Source organism: Oryctolagus cuniculus, chromosome 14, assembly GCF_051225735.1.
Source record: "Oryctolagus cuniculus isolate XC-2025 breed Fujian yellow rabbit chromosome 14, ASM5122573v1, whole genome shotgun sequence".
In the NCBI taxonomy this organism is placed as follows: Eukaryota; Metazoa; Chordata; class Mammalia; order Lagomorpha; family Leporidae; genus Oryctolagus; species Oryctolagus cuniculus.
In genome coordinates this window covers 64,285,779-64,294,478 of record NC_142880.1, presented here as the reverse complement: position 1 = coordinate 64,294,478, position 8,700 = coordinate 64,285,779, and the positions used below count along the sequence as shown (strand labels likewise).

Here is an 8,700-nt window from a genome sequence, read left to right as displayed (position 1 = left end):
TCTACTGAAGAATGTTTTAAGAGTAGAAGCCAAGGAAATTGTTGAAATTCATCCCCTAAATTATTGGTAAATGTGTATAAAGTACTACCAAGCACATGATGCAGAAGAAAAGATATGTTGTGGATTTTGTGAATTAATGGAAGGAAAAAAGGGTATCTTGAGATACATAGGACCTGAGACATGAACTAACCGACTGCCTTTGCACATGCTGTTCCCTTTGCCTGGAGCACCACCCTCTGCCTGGTTCATTCTTGTGCAACTCTCAGCTGAACCGTCACCCATTGAGACAGCCACTCCTGGTCCTCGTAAGTCCCTGTCCCTCCTGTGTGATCCCATAACACAATTTATTGTATTGCATTTGAAATTACCCTGCCCAGAACTTCCCAAAACTGACCAAAACTCTTTCAGAATAAAGATATTATCTGTTTTAGATGTTACCCCCAGAGCCTAGCAAACGGTATGTATATGATTGAGACTGTTTTAAATGAAAGAAGAAAGTGATCTCTTTCCTGCATACAAAGAAGGCCACAGGAATAGGTTTTACTGTGCAGCTCAGAGGTTATCTATCAGTTTCCTCTCACAAATTACTACAAACTGGGGGCTTAAAGCATCAAACATTTATTTTCTCATGGTTCTGGAGCCCAGGGTCTGAAATCAGTGTCAACGTGTAGAAATCCACTCTGGTGCTGGGTGGCGTGAGCAGGGCTGTGCTTCCTGCCGAGGCTTCAAGTCCCAACGTCTGCTTTGCTTTTTCTACCTTCAGGTAGCTGTCACTATTCCATGGCTGCTGGCTGAATCACTCAAGGTAGCACCTCCAAATCTCTGCTCAGGGTAGCTCCTCCAAACCTCTGCTCTCTTCACTTTCTCCTCCAGGCTTTGTCCTCCATGATGTCAAGTCTCCCTGTCTCTGAAGCGTACATGAGATTAGATTTAGAGACCTAACTTAATCACACCGGCAGAGACTATGCCATGTAAAATAACACAGGGATTAGGGCATGGATATCTTTGGAGGGGGCATTTTTCAGTCTACCACAGGAAGCTGAGAAGGAAAACCTTTTTTCTTGATGATAAAGGAGTTAGTTGGAGGAGGCAATTTGATGAAGAACAATATAATTGATAGGATGATTAAAACCTTGAAGAATGAGGAAGTTGATAGAGAAGAAATAAAAAGGTCATGAAAAAAGGACCAAAATATTTTGTTTGGCAGCCCAGGGCAGCAGACTGCAGGGCCCAGGGGTTAGCAGCTCAGACACTGGGACCCAGCTTCTGGTTAGAATCTCGATCCAGCATAGTTAATTTCTCTGAGCCTCAGTGTCCTCATATTAAAAATGGGAATTATGGTAGAAATTCTTAGGGTTATGGTAAGCCATGAAAAGAATCTATATGTTTAGAGTACCTTAGATGAGTGTGGTTCTATTTGTTAAGATTTATTTATTTGAAAATGAGAGCAAGAAAGAGAGGGAGAAATAGAGAAATCTTTTATCTGCTGGTTCACTCCCCAGAAGGCTACAACATCAGACACTGGGCCAGGCCAAAGCCAGGAGCTTCTTTTAGGTCTCTCATATGGATAGCAAGGACCCAAGCATTTGTGCCATTGTCTGCTACTTTTCTCAGGCCATTAACAGGGAGCTGGACTGAAAATGGAGCAGCTGGGATTCGAACCAGTGCCCAAATGGGATGCTGGCATTAGCTTTACCTGCTACATCACAATGCTGACCCCAGAAGGGTTTTAAAACTTATTTGAAAGGCAGAGAGGTAGAGGTATTCCATCTGGTTCATTCTACAAATGTTTATAACAGCAAGGGCTGGACCAGGTTGAAGCCAGGCGTCTAGGACTCAGCATAACACTCCCATGCTAGCGACTGTGACCCACCTCCCTGAGCCATCACCTGCTGCCTCCCAGAGTGTGCATTGACAGGAGCAGAAATAGGACTCGAATCCAGGCACTTTGATATGGACAAGTGTCCCAAGTGCCACAGGCTGACCCCAGAAGTGCTTTTCTGTGATTATTTTAAGGACACCAAAAATCTACAGTTGCAGAAGTATGAATTTTGAACAGAGTAGAAAGGAGAAATGTGTAGCAGGTATACACTGAGAGAAGAGAGAACTTAAAGGTGGTCAAGGCCAGTGCCACGGCTCACTAGGCTAATCCTCCGCCTTGCGGCGCCGGCACACCGGGTTCTAGTCCCGGTCGGGGCACCGGATTCTGTCCCGGTTGCCCCTCTTCCAGGCCAGCTCTCTGCTGTGGCCAGGGAGTGCAGTGGAGGATGGCCCAAGTGCTTGGGCCCTGCACCCCATGGGAGACCAGGAGAAGTACCTGGCTCCTGCCATCGGATCAGCGCAGTGCGCCGGCCGCAGCGCGCCGGCCGCAGCGGCCATTGGAGGGTGAACCAACAGCAAAGGAAGACCTTTCTCTCTGTCTCTCTCTCTCACTGTCCACTCTGCCTGTCAAAAAATAAGAAAAAAAAAAAGGTGGTCAAGAAGGAAGAATATGAAACATAAGCATGCGTAAATGATGATATTTTTAAAAGCAAATTAAAAACATTTGCCACCACAAATTTGAGGGGGACCGGGGTAAATAAGTTGCATATCAGAAGAAAGACCAAGACTGTAATTGAGGGGCATCGGGAAAATTGCAGGAAGCAGAAAGGAATGTTCCAAGAGCAACAGCCGGCCTTTCCTTAGTGTATTCATGTGGTTGCTATTGGCTTTCTTCTCCCACCTCCCCCAGATCTGTGTCTTTACTGATTTTTTTTTTTTGGTTTACTTATTAATTACTGAGAGACTGAAAAAAAGTCTTTGATTGTGGACCTGTCAGTTTCTCTCTTTAATTATGTCTGTGTTTACCACGTATATTTAAAAACTTTTGTTGTAAATACACTTATAATTGTCCTTTTGATGAGCTGACCCTTTTTTTTTTTGTAATGAGCTGCCCCTCTTTTACGCTGGTAGTATTTTCTGTCCTGTGTACTTATATTAGTTTCCTAGGGCTACCATTGAAAGTTACACAAATGGGGTGGTTTAAACCAACAGAAAGATATACTCTTTCAGTTCTGGAGGGCAGAAGTCCATAATTAAGGCATCAGCAGGGCCATTTTCCCTCTATAAATCCAGGGAAAATATCCTGGCTTGCTTCTTCCAGTTTGGAAGGTTGCCTGTGATCCTTGGTGTTCCTTGGTTGGTAGATGGATGGGATCCAACTTCCGTCTCCATCGTCACACAAATGTCTCTCTCTCCCTGTGCACCTCCGTGCCTCTGTCCAGATTGGCCTCTTCAATGCTGTTAGTCATTTGGGTTAGGGACCACCCTAATCCACCACGACCTCATCTAGATTTGATACTAACAGCAAAGATCCTATTTCCAAATAAGGTTATTTCATGGATGCCAAGGATAAGGACTTATCTTTGTGGAGGCCACAATTCAGCCCAGACCTTCTTGAAATCTGTTTTGTCTGATACTTGTATGGCCTTTCAGGCCTTCCTATTTGTATAGCACGGTTTTCTATTCATTTACTTTGAGCCTATCTGTGCCTTCAGACTTAAAATGTATTTGTTCTACATAGCAGATTTGTGACTCCCTCCTAACAATCCTGCCTTTTCATTGAATCAGTGAATCCATTGCTATTTAATGTAAACATTGATTTGAGTGGGTCTACCATTTTATTATCTGCTTTTTGACTTGTCTCCTACATTCTTCATTTTTTCCTTCAAAATTATTTGAATATTTTAAATGACATTTAAATTTTCATACTGATTTTAGCTATACTTCTTTTCCTTTTTTAAAAAATTATTTTTAAAGAGTTTCAGAGGAAGAGAGAGAGTGAGAGTGAGAGAAAGAGAGAGATATCTTTCATCTACTGGTTCAGTCCCTAAATGACTACAATGGCTAAAGCTGGGTCAGGCCAAAGCCAAGAGCCTGGAACTCCATCTGAGTCTCCCACATGGGTGTCAGGGCCCAGTGGGCCATCTGCTGCTGCTTTCTCAGGTGCATTAGCAGGGAACTGGGTTGGAAGTGGAGCAGCAGGGACTCGCCCATATGGGACGCTTAACCTGCTCTCCACTACGTAGGCCTGCCTTTTCTTTTAGTGTTGACTAGTGATTATGATTTATATCTTTTCCTTTTCACAATTAACATGATGACATAACGCTTTGTGTATAATTTGAAAATCTTGCAGTATGTACAGCCATACCTACTATGTTCCACCCTCTATGTTATGGCTATTATATGCATTAGGTATGTCTATATTATAAATATTATGCTTTTTGCTTTATTTTAAAAACTAAGAGGAAAAAAATCTTTTTTACATTTTCTTAGCCTTTTTTTTTTTTTTTTTTTTTTTTTTTTTTTTTGCCATTGCTAATGCTCTTCTTTTTTTTTTTCCTGAGGATCCACATGTGCATTGAGAAGCTTCTCCCTTCAGTTTGATTAGCCTTTCTCACAGGACAGATCGGCTGGCTGTGAATTCTCTTTGTTTTCTTTCATCTGGAGTTGTTTCTCTTTTACCTTCAACTTTGATGAGCATTTTTGCTGGATTAAGTGTTCTGTGTTGAGAGGCTTTTTTGTTTTTGTTTTTCTCTCAGGATTTTAAAGTTGCTGTTCCACTCCTTTCTGGCCACCAGGGTTTGTAATGAGAATTCTGTTCTTAATCAGCTGCAGTCCCTCTGTCTGTAAGAGGTCATTTTTCTAATCCTGCTTCCAAGGTTTGCTCTTTATCTCTGGCCCAACAGCTGAATTATGATGTGTTTCAATGTTAGTGTCTCCGTGTGGACTCTAATTGTTGTTGACAGGCATCTCAAATCTGTGTATTTCTGTCTTTAAGCAACTTTGGGAAGCTGTTGGCTGTTCTTTGTCTACTGAGTTCTCCTTCTGGAACTGGCTGTGTGAAACCATTTCATATTATCTGGACGGTCCCTCGATCACTTTCTTCTTCAATCTTTTTTCCCTCTGTTTATTTCCTCAGACAATTTCACCAATTCATCATCAAGTTTACTTCTTTTTTTTTTTTTTATATTTCCCCCTATTTACTAAGTTCAATCCACTGATTGAAGATTTTTAGATATTTTACTTTTCAGTTCTAGAATTTCCATTTGCTGCTTCTTATTATTTAAATGTTTTGAGTCTGCTCACATTTTTATTCATTAATCGTGTATTTTGCTTACTTTATTAAGAACAGTTACAAAGCTGCTTCAAGAACCTTGTCCGCTGTTTCAACATCTGCTTCATCTCAGGGTCAGATGCGGTTGACTTTCCATTCTCTTGAGAATGACTCCATTTTCCTGATTCTTCCTATGTCAAGTTATTTTGGATTGGATCCTGTATATTATGAATGTGAAGTTATGAAGATTCTGACTTCTGCTCACTGTTTTGCTAATGTGTGTTGCTTCCTTTGCTTTAGCAAGCCATTTTCTTGGCTGGTCTTGAAGTACAACTTCTGTTTCTTTGGGCAGCGGCTCCGGTCTTGATTCAAATGACTTGTTCAGCTGAGTTGCTTTATTCTGTTTCATGCATGCTGGGTTGAGGGGTCAGCCTGAGATAAGGGGGGACTGTTCTCTATCTCCCTTCTCTTGCCTTCCAAGTTTCCTCTACTTGTCTCAGTAGTACCTTTCCAGCTTCACTTTTCCAATCTTGCTGGCTGGAAAGGCTGCAAGTATTTCTACCAGTGTTCTTGCTAAAAGGCTGTCAAATGTCAAATGGACCACATTCATCTCCTACTACTTTGTAGAAACGGGCCCTTGCACCTTAATGCTCTTCTTCTTCAAGCATCCATGTTCCAAGGGAATCTGCCTGCTTCTCCTCATGCTCCAGTGACCTCAAGCAGTTGCTTTTAGATTCTGCCCACTTTGTCATTGCTTCTGGGCTCCTCCATCATTGCCATCATGGCTTCTATAACCTCTGGCTCTAAATTGCTGGTTTCAGTTCAATTCTTTCCTCTTTCTTCCTCCTTCATGCTGATTTCTCCTCTGCTTTGATTACTCCAGGCACAGATCCAAGTCTACTTCGAAAAGTTCACACAAAACTCAAATTGAATGATAAGTTTAGGGACAGGCATTTGGTGCCGTGGCTAAGATGCTGCTTGGGATGACTGCGTCCTGTTATCAGAGCACTGGGGTTCAAGTCCTGGCTCCACCTCCAATTCTAGCTTCCTGCTGATGTGTACCTAAGAGGTAAAATGTGATGCCTCATGTCCCTGGGTCTCTGCCACCCAAGCGGGAAACCTAGCTTGGATTCCAAGCTCCTGACTTTGGCTTGGCCCAGTCCCAACTGTTGTAGACATTTTGAGAGTGAACCAGCTGGTGGAAGATTAACTTACTTTCTCTCCCTCTCTCTCTCTTTTTCTCTCTACCACCACAGCCTCCCTTTCAAATAAAAAAAAAAAATTTAAGCTAAGTTTATTTTGGTGTATAGTTTTTTAAAAATAATACTTTCCACAAACTTTTTGAAGACCACTTGTATGTATGGATTTTAAAATTTGAGCTGAAATAAACTTAATTCTATTTCTATGAACTTTTAAAAAGTATCCTTTCCATCTCCTTCTCTATTCTTTTTATACAAGTATACTTTAAATATTATATGTGCTTTAAAAAGTCCATGGGAAAAATGGCATACAAATATAATGTGAATTTCCATGAAAGTTTGACGCTCCCTAATGTATATGAATGAGCCAGGTCATATTTGTTGCCGTTGATTTCTCAACAATGTTGCAGTGGATTCATTTCTGAGAGGAGCAGCGTGGTGGGGGCAAGAGGCGCAGAGTCACCACACAGACCCCGGGAGTCAGGTGAAAGCAGGCTTGAGGCGAGCAGCCGGCAGACTCGTCATTTATTTCAGTTGAAACTACATCTTATATAGCCAAGACCAGCCAATCTGGTCAAGGGCGGTCTATGCCCCAACCAATCACAGCCTGTTGCCAGGCAGTTTCAAATCCATCCAATCACAGCCATATTCTTAGATGTAGATCGTGACTGAGAACTCATTCTATTTTAAGGTAGAAATGCATCTACAGACAAAGGGTGGGAAGGGTTAAAACTGACCACTTAGTCTGTGAAAATGGGCCAGTTATTCCTAGAGTCTGAGATTTTTGATAAAGTACATATTTTAAATGTTAAAAAAAAAAATTCGGTCTTTCGAATGGCAGGATTGTAGACAGATTTTTAAAAACTTTTTTTGGTTTTTCTTAGAATTTTTGACACCTTTAATTTCTTTAATAGTGACAGCAACAATTTAAAAGATTATTTTCATTAAAATTATTAATAATGATTCTACATATGGGCTGCAGTACAGCACTTCAATACATGCATATAATATGCATGGATCAAATCAGGGTCAAGAACATTTCCCCTTCTTTGAAATTGTTTTATGAGTGGTGCCTTGGAACTTCTCTCATTTATGCGCGCAGAAATATAAAATAGACAATCGTGAACCGCAGTCACCCCACAAGCCGTGTAACAGCAGGCACTTCCTCCTTGATCTAACCCCGAGTTGGTTCCTGTTATTCCAACACCCTCTCTCCCCCGACCCCTGCTGGCCTCTGGTAATGACAATTCTGGGTTCAGATGGAGGTTTTTCAGCTTCCAAGTCTGAGGGAGAAGGACAGTATTTGTCTTTCTGTGTCTGGCTTATTTCACCCAACAAGATCTTTCCACAGTAAGCCTGTCAGCTCCCTTTATTTTAAGTTCATACTCCAGAAAATGCTCAGACACGCACAAGCGTGTGAGAACTGCGTGTTGCCTACTCCTGTACTCACCACACAGCTCCCTTTGCCACCTCCTCCTGCGTGAGCCCTTCCTGCCACTGGTCGCTGTTATCTCAGCTCCAAACCCCGCCTTCTCTAGTCTCCCCGCGTGCTGGAGCAGGGACGGGGCTCCTCCGGGCGCCTGCTGCACTCTGCCAGCTGGGGCCGCTAGAGGAAGGCTGCAGGAGGGGAGGAGACTTACTCCAGCCCCCTGGGCTTCCCGTTGCCACCGCGGGGCTGGCGTCTTACCCTGCCAGGGGCAGTCTCTTTGCAGAGTAGCAGTAGTGTCATTTGCAGTTTTTCTGGCACTTGCATAACCGGCTTTGGGACTCTTCTCCAAGACACCAGCTCCAGTGGGCCAGATCTCTCTAGAAGTCTGGGTCCCCGCCGTGGGGGTGCAGCTCTGAGCTCCAAGCCCTGGTGCTCTTCTCAGGGGTCTGTTTCAGCGGGCTCAGCCCCCTCCCTTGAGCCTGCGAGTTGCAGTCATTCCAAGTCTTCTCTTCAATTCCCCAACAGAGGACTCCTGCAGCGGCTACTTGCCTGATGCCTTCATTTTCTCTTTTGCTTTCTGGTAACCTGGCTAATAATCCTTCCTATCACTCCTCTGCTTCCAGTACATGCTATGGTTCCTGTCTCCTAGACCCTGGCTCCTGGCCCCTCGCTCTCCTCTTTTTCCACTCAAGATGACATGACCTAAAAGCACATTATGACCTTAGGATGGTTTGTCCTGAAATGCTTCAAGGATGCATTTCCAGCTGGTAGGATTTTCTTTTTTAAATTTATATAACCCAACATAGTGTTCATGAACCAAACCAAATTAACAGCAATTCCTTAATGCATTAAGCAGTTGAAATGGCTAGAAATTCCCCTGATTTTCTTAAAGGGCTTCTGATGGCATCGCAAGTACCACTCAGAGATGCTCTTGGGATGCAGAGCGGGAATAGGGCCAGTCGCAGGGTGGTTATTGC

General features: G+C 43.0%; 1 long non-coding RNA gene across 1 annotated transcript; it reads right to left on the bottom strand.

The window, feature by feature from the left end:
- Positions 1-597: 597 nt before the first annotated feature.
- Positions 598-7,899, bottom strand: LOC138845218 (uncharacterized). The gene is made up of 2 exons (XR_011382109.2): positions 7,745-7,899; positions 598-907 (listed from the first exon to the last, which is right to left on the bottom strand). It is a non-coding gene; the product is annotated as an uncharacterized LOC138845218 (long non-coding RNA).
- Positions 7,900-8,700: the final 801 nt, after the last annotated feature.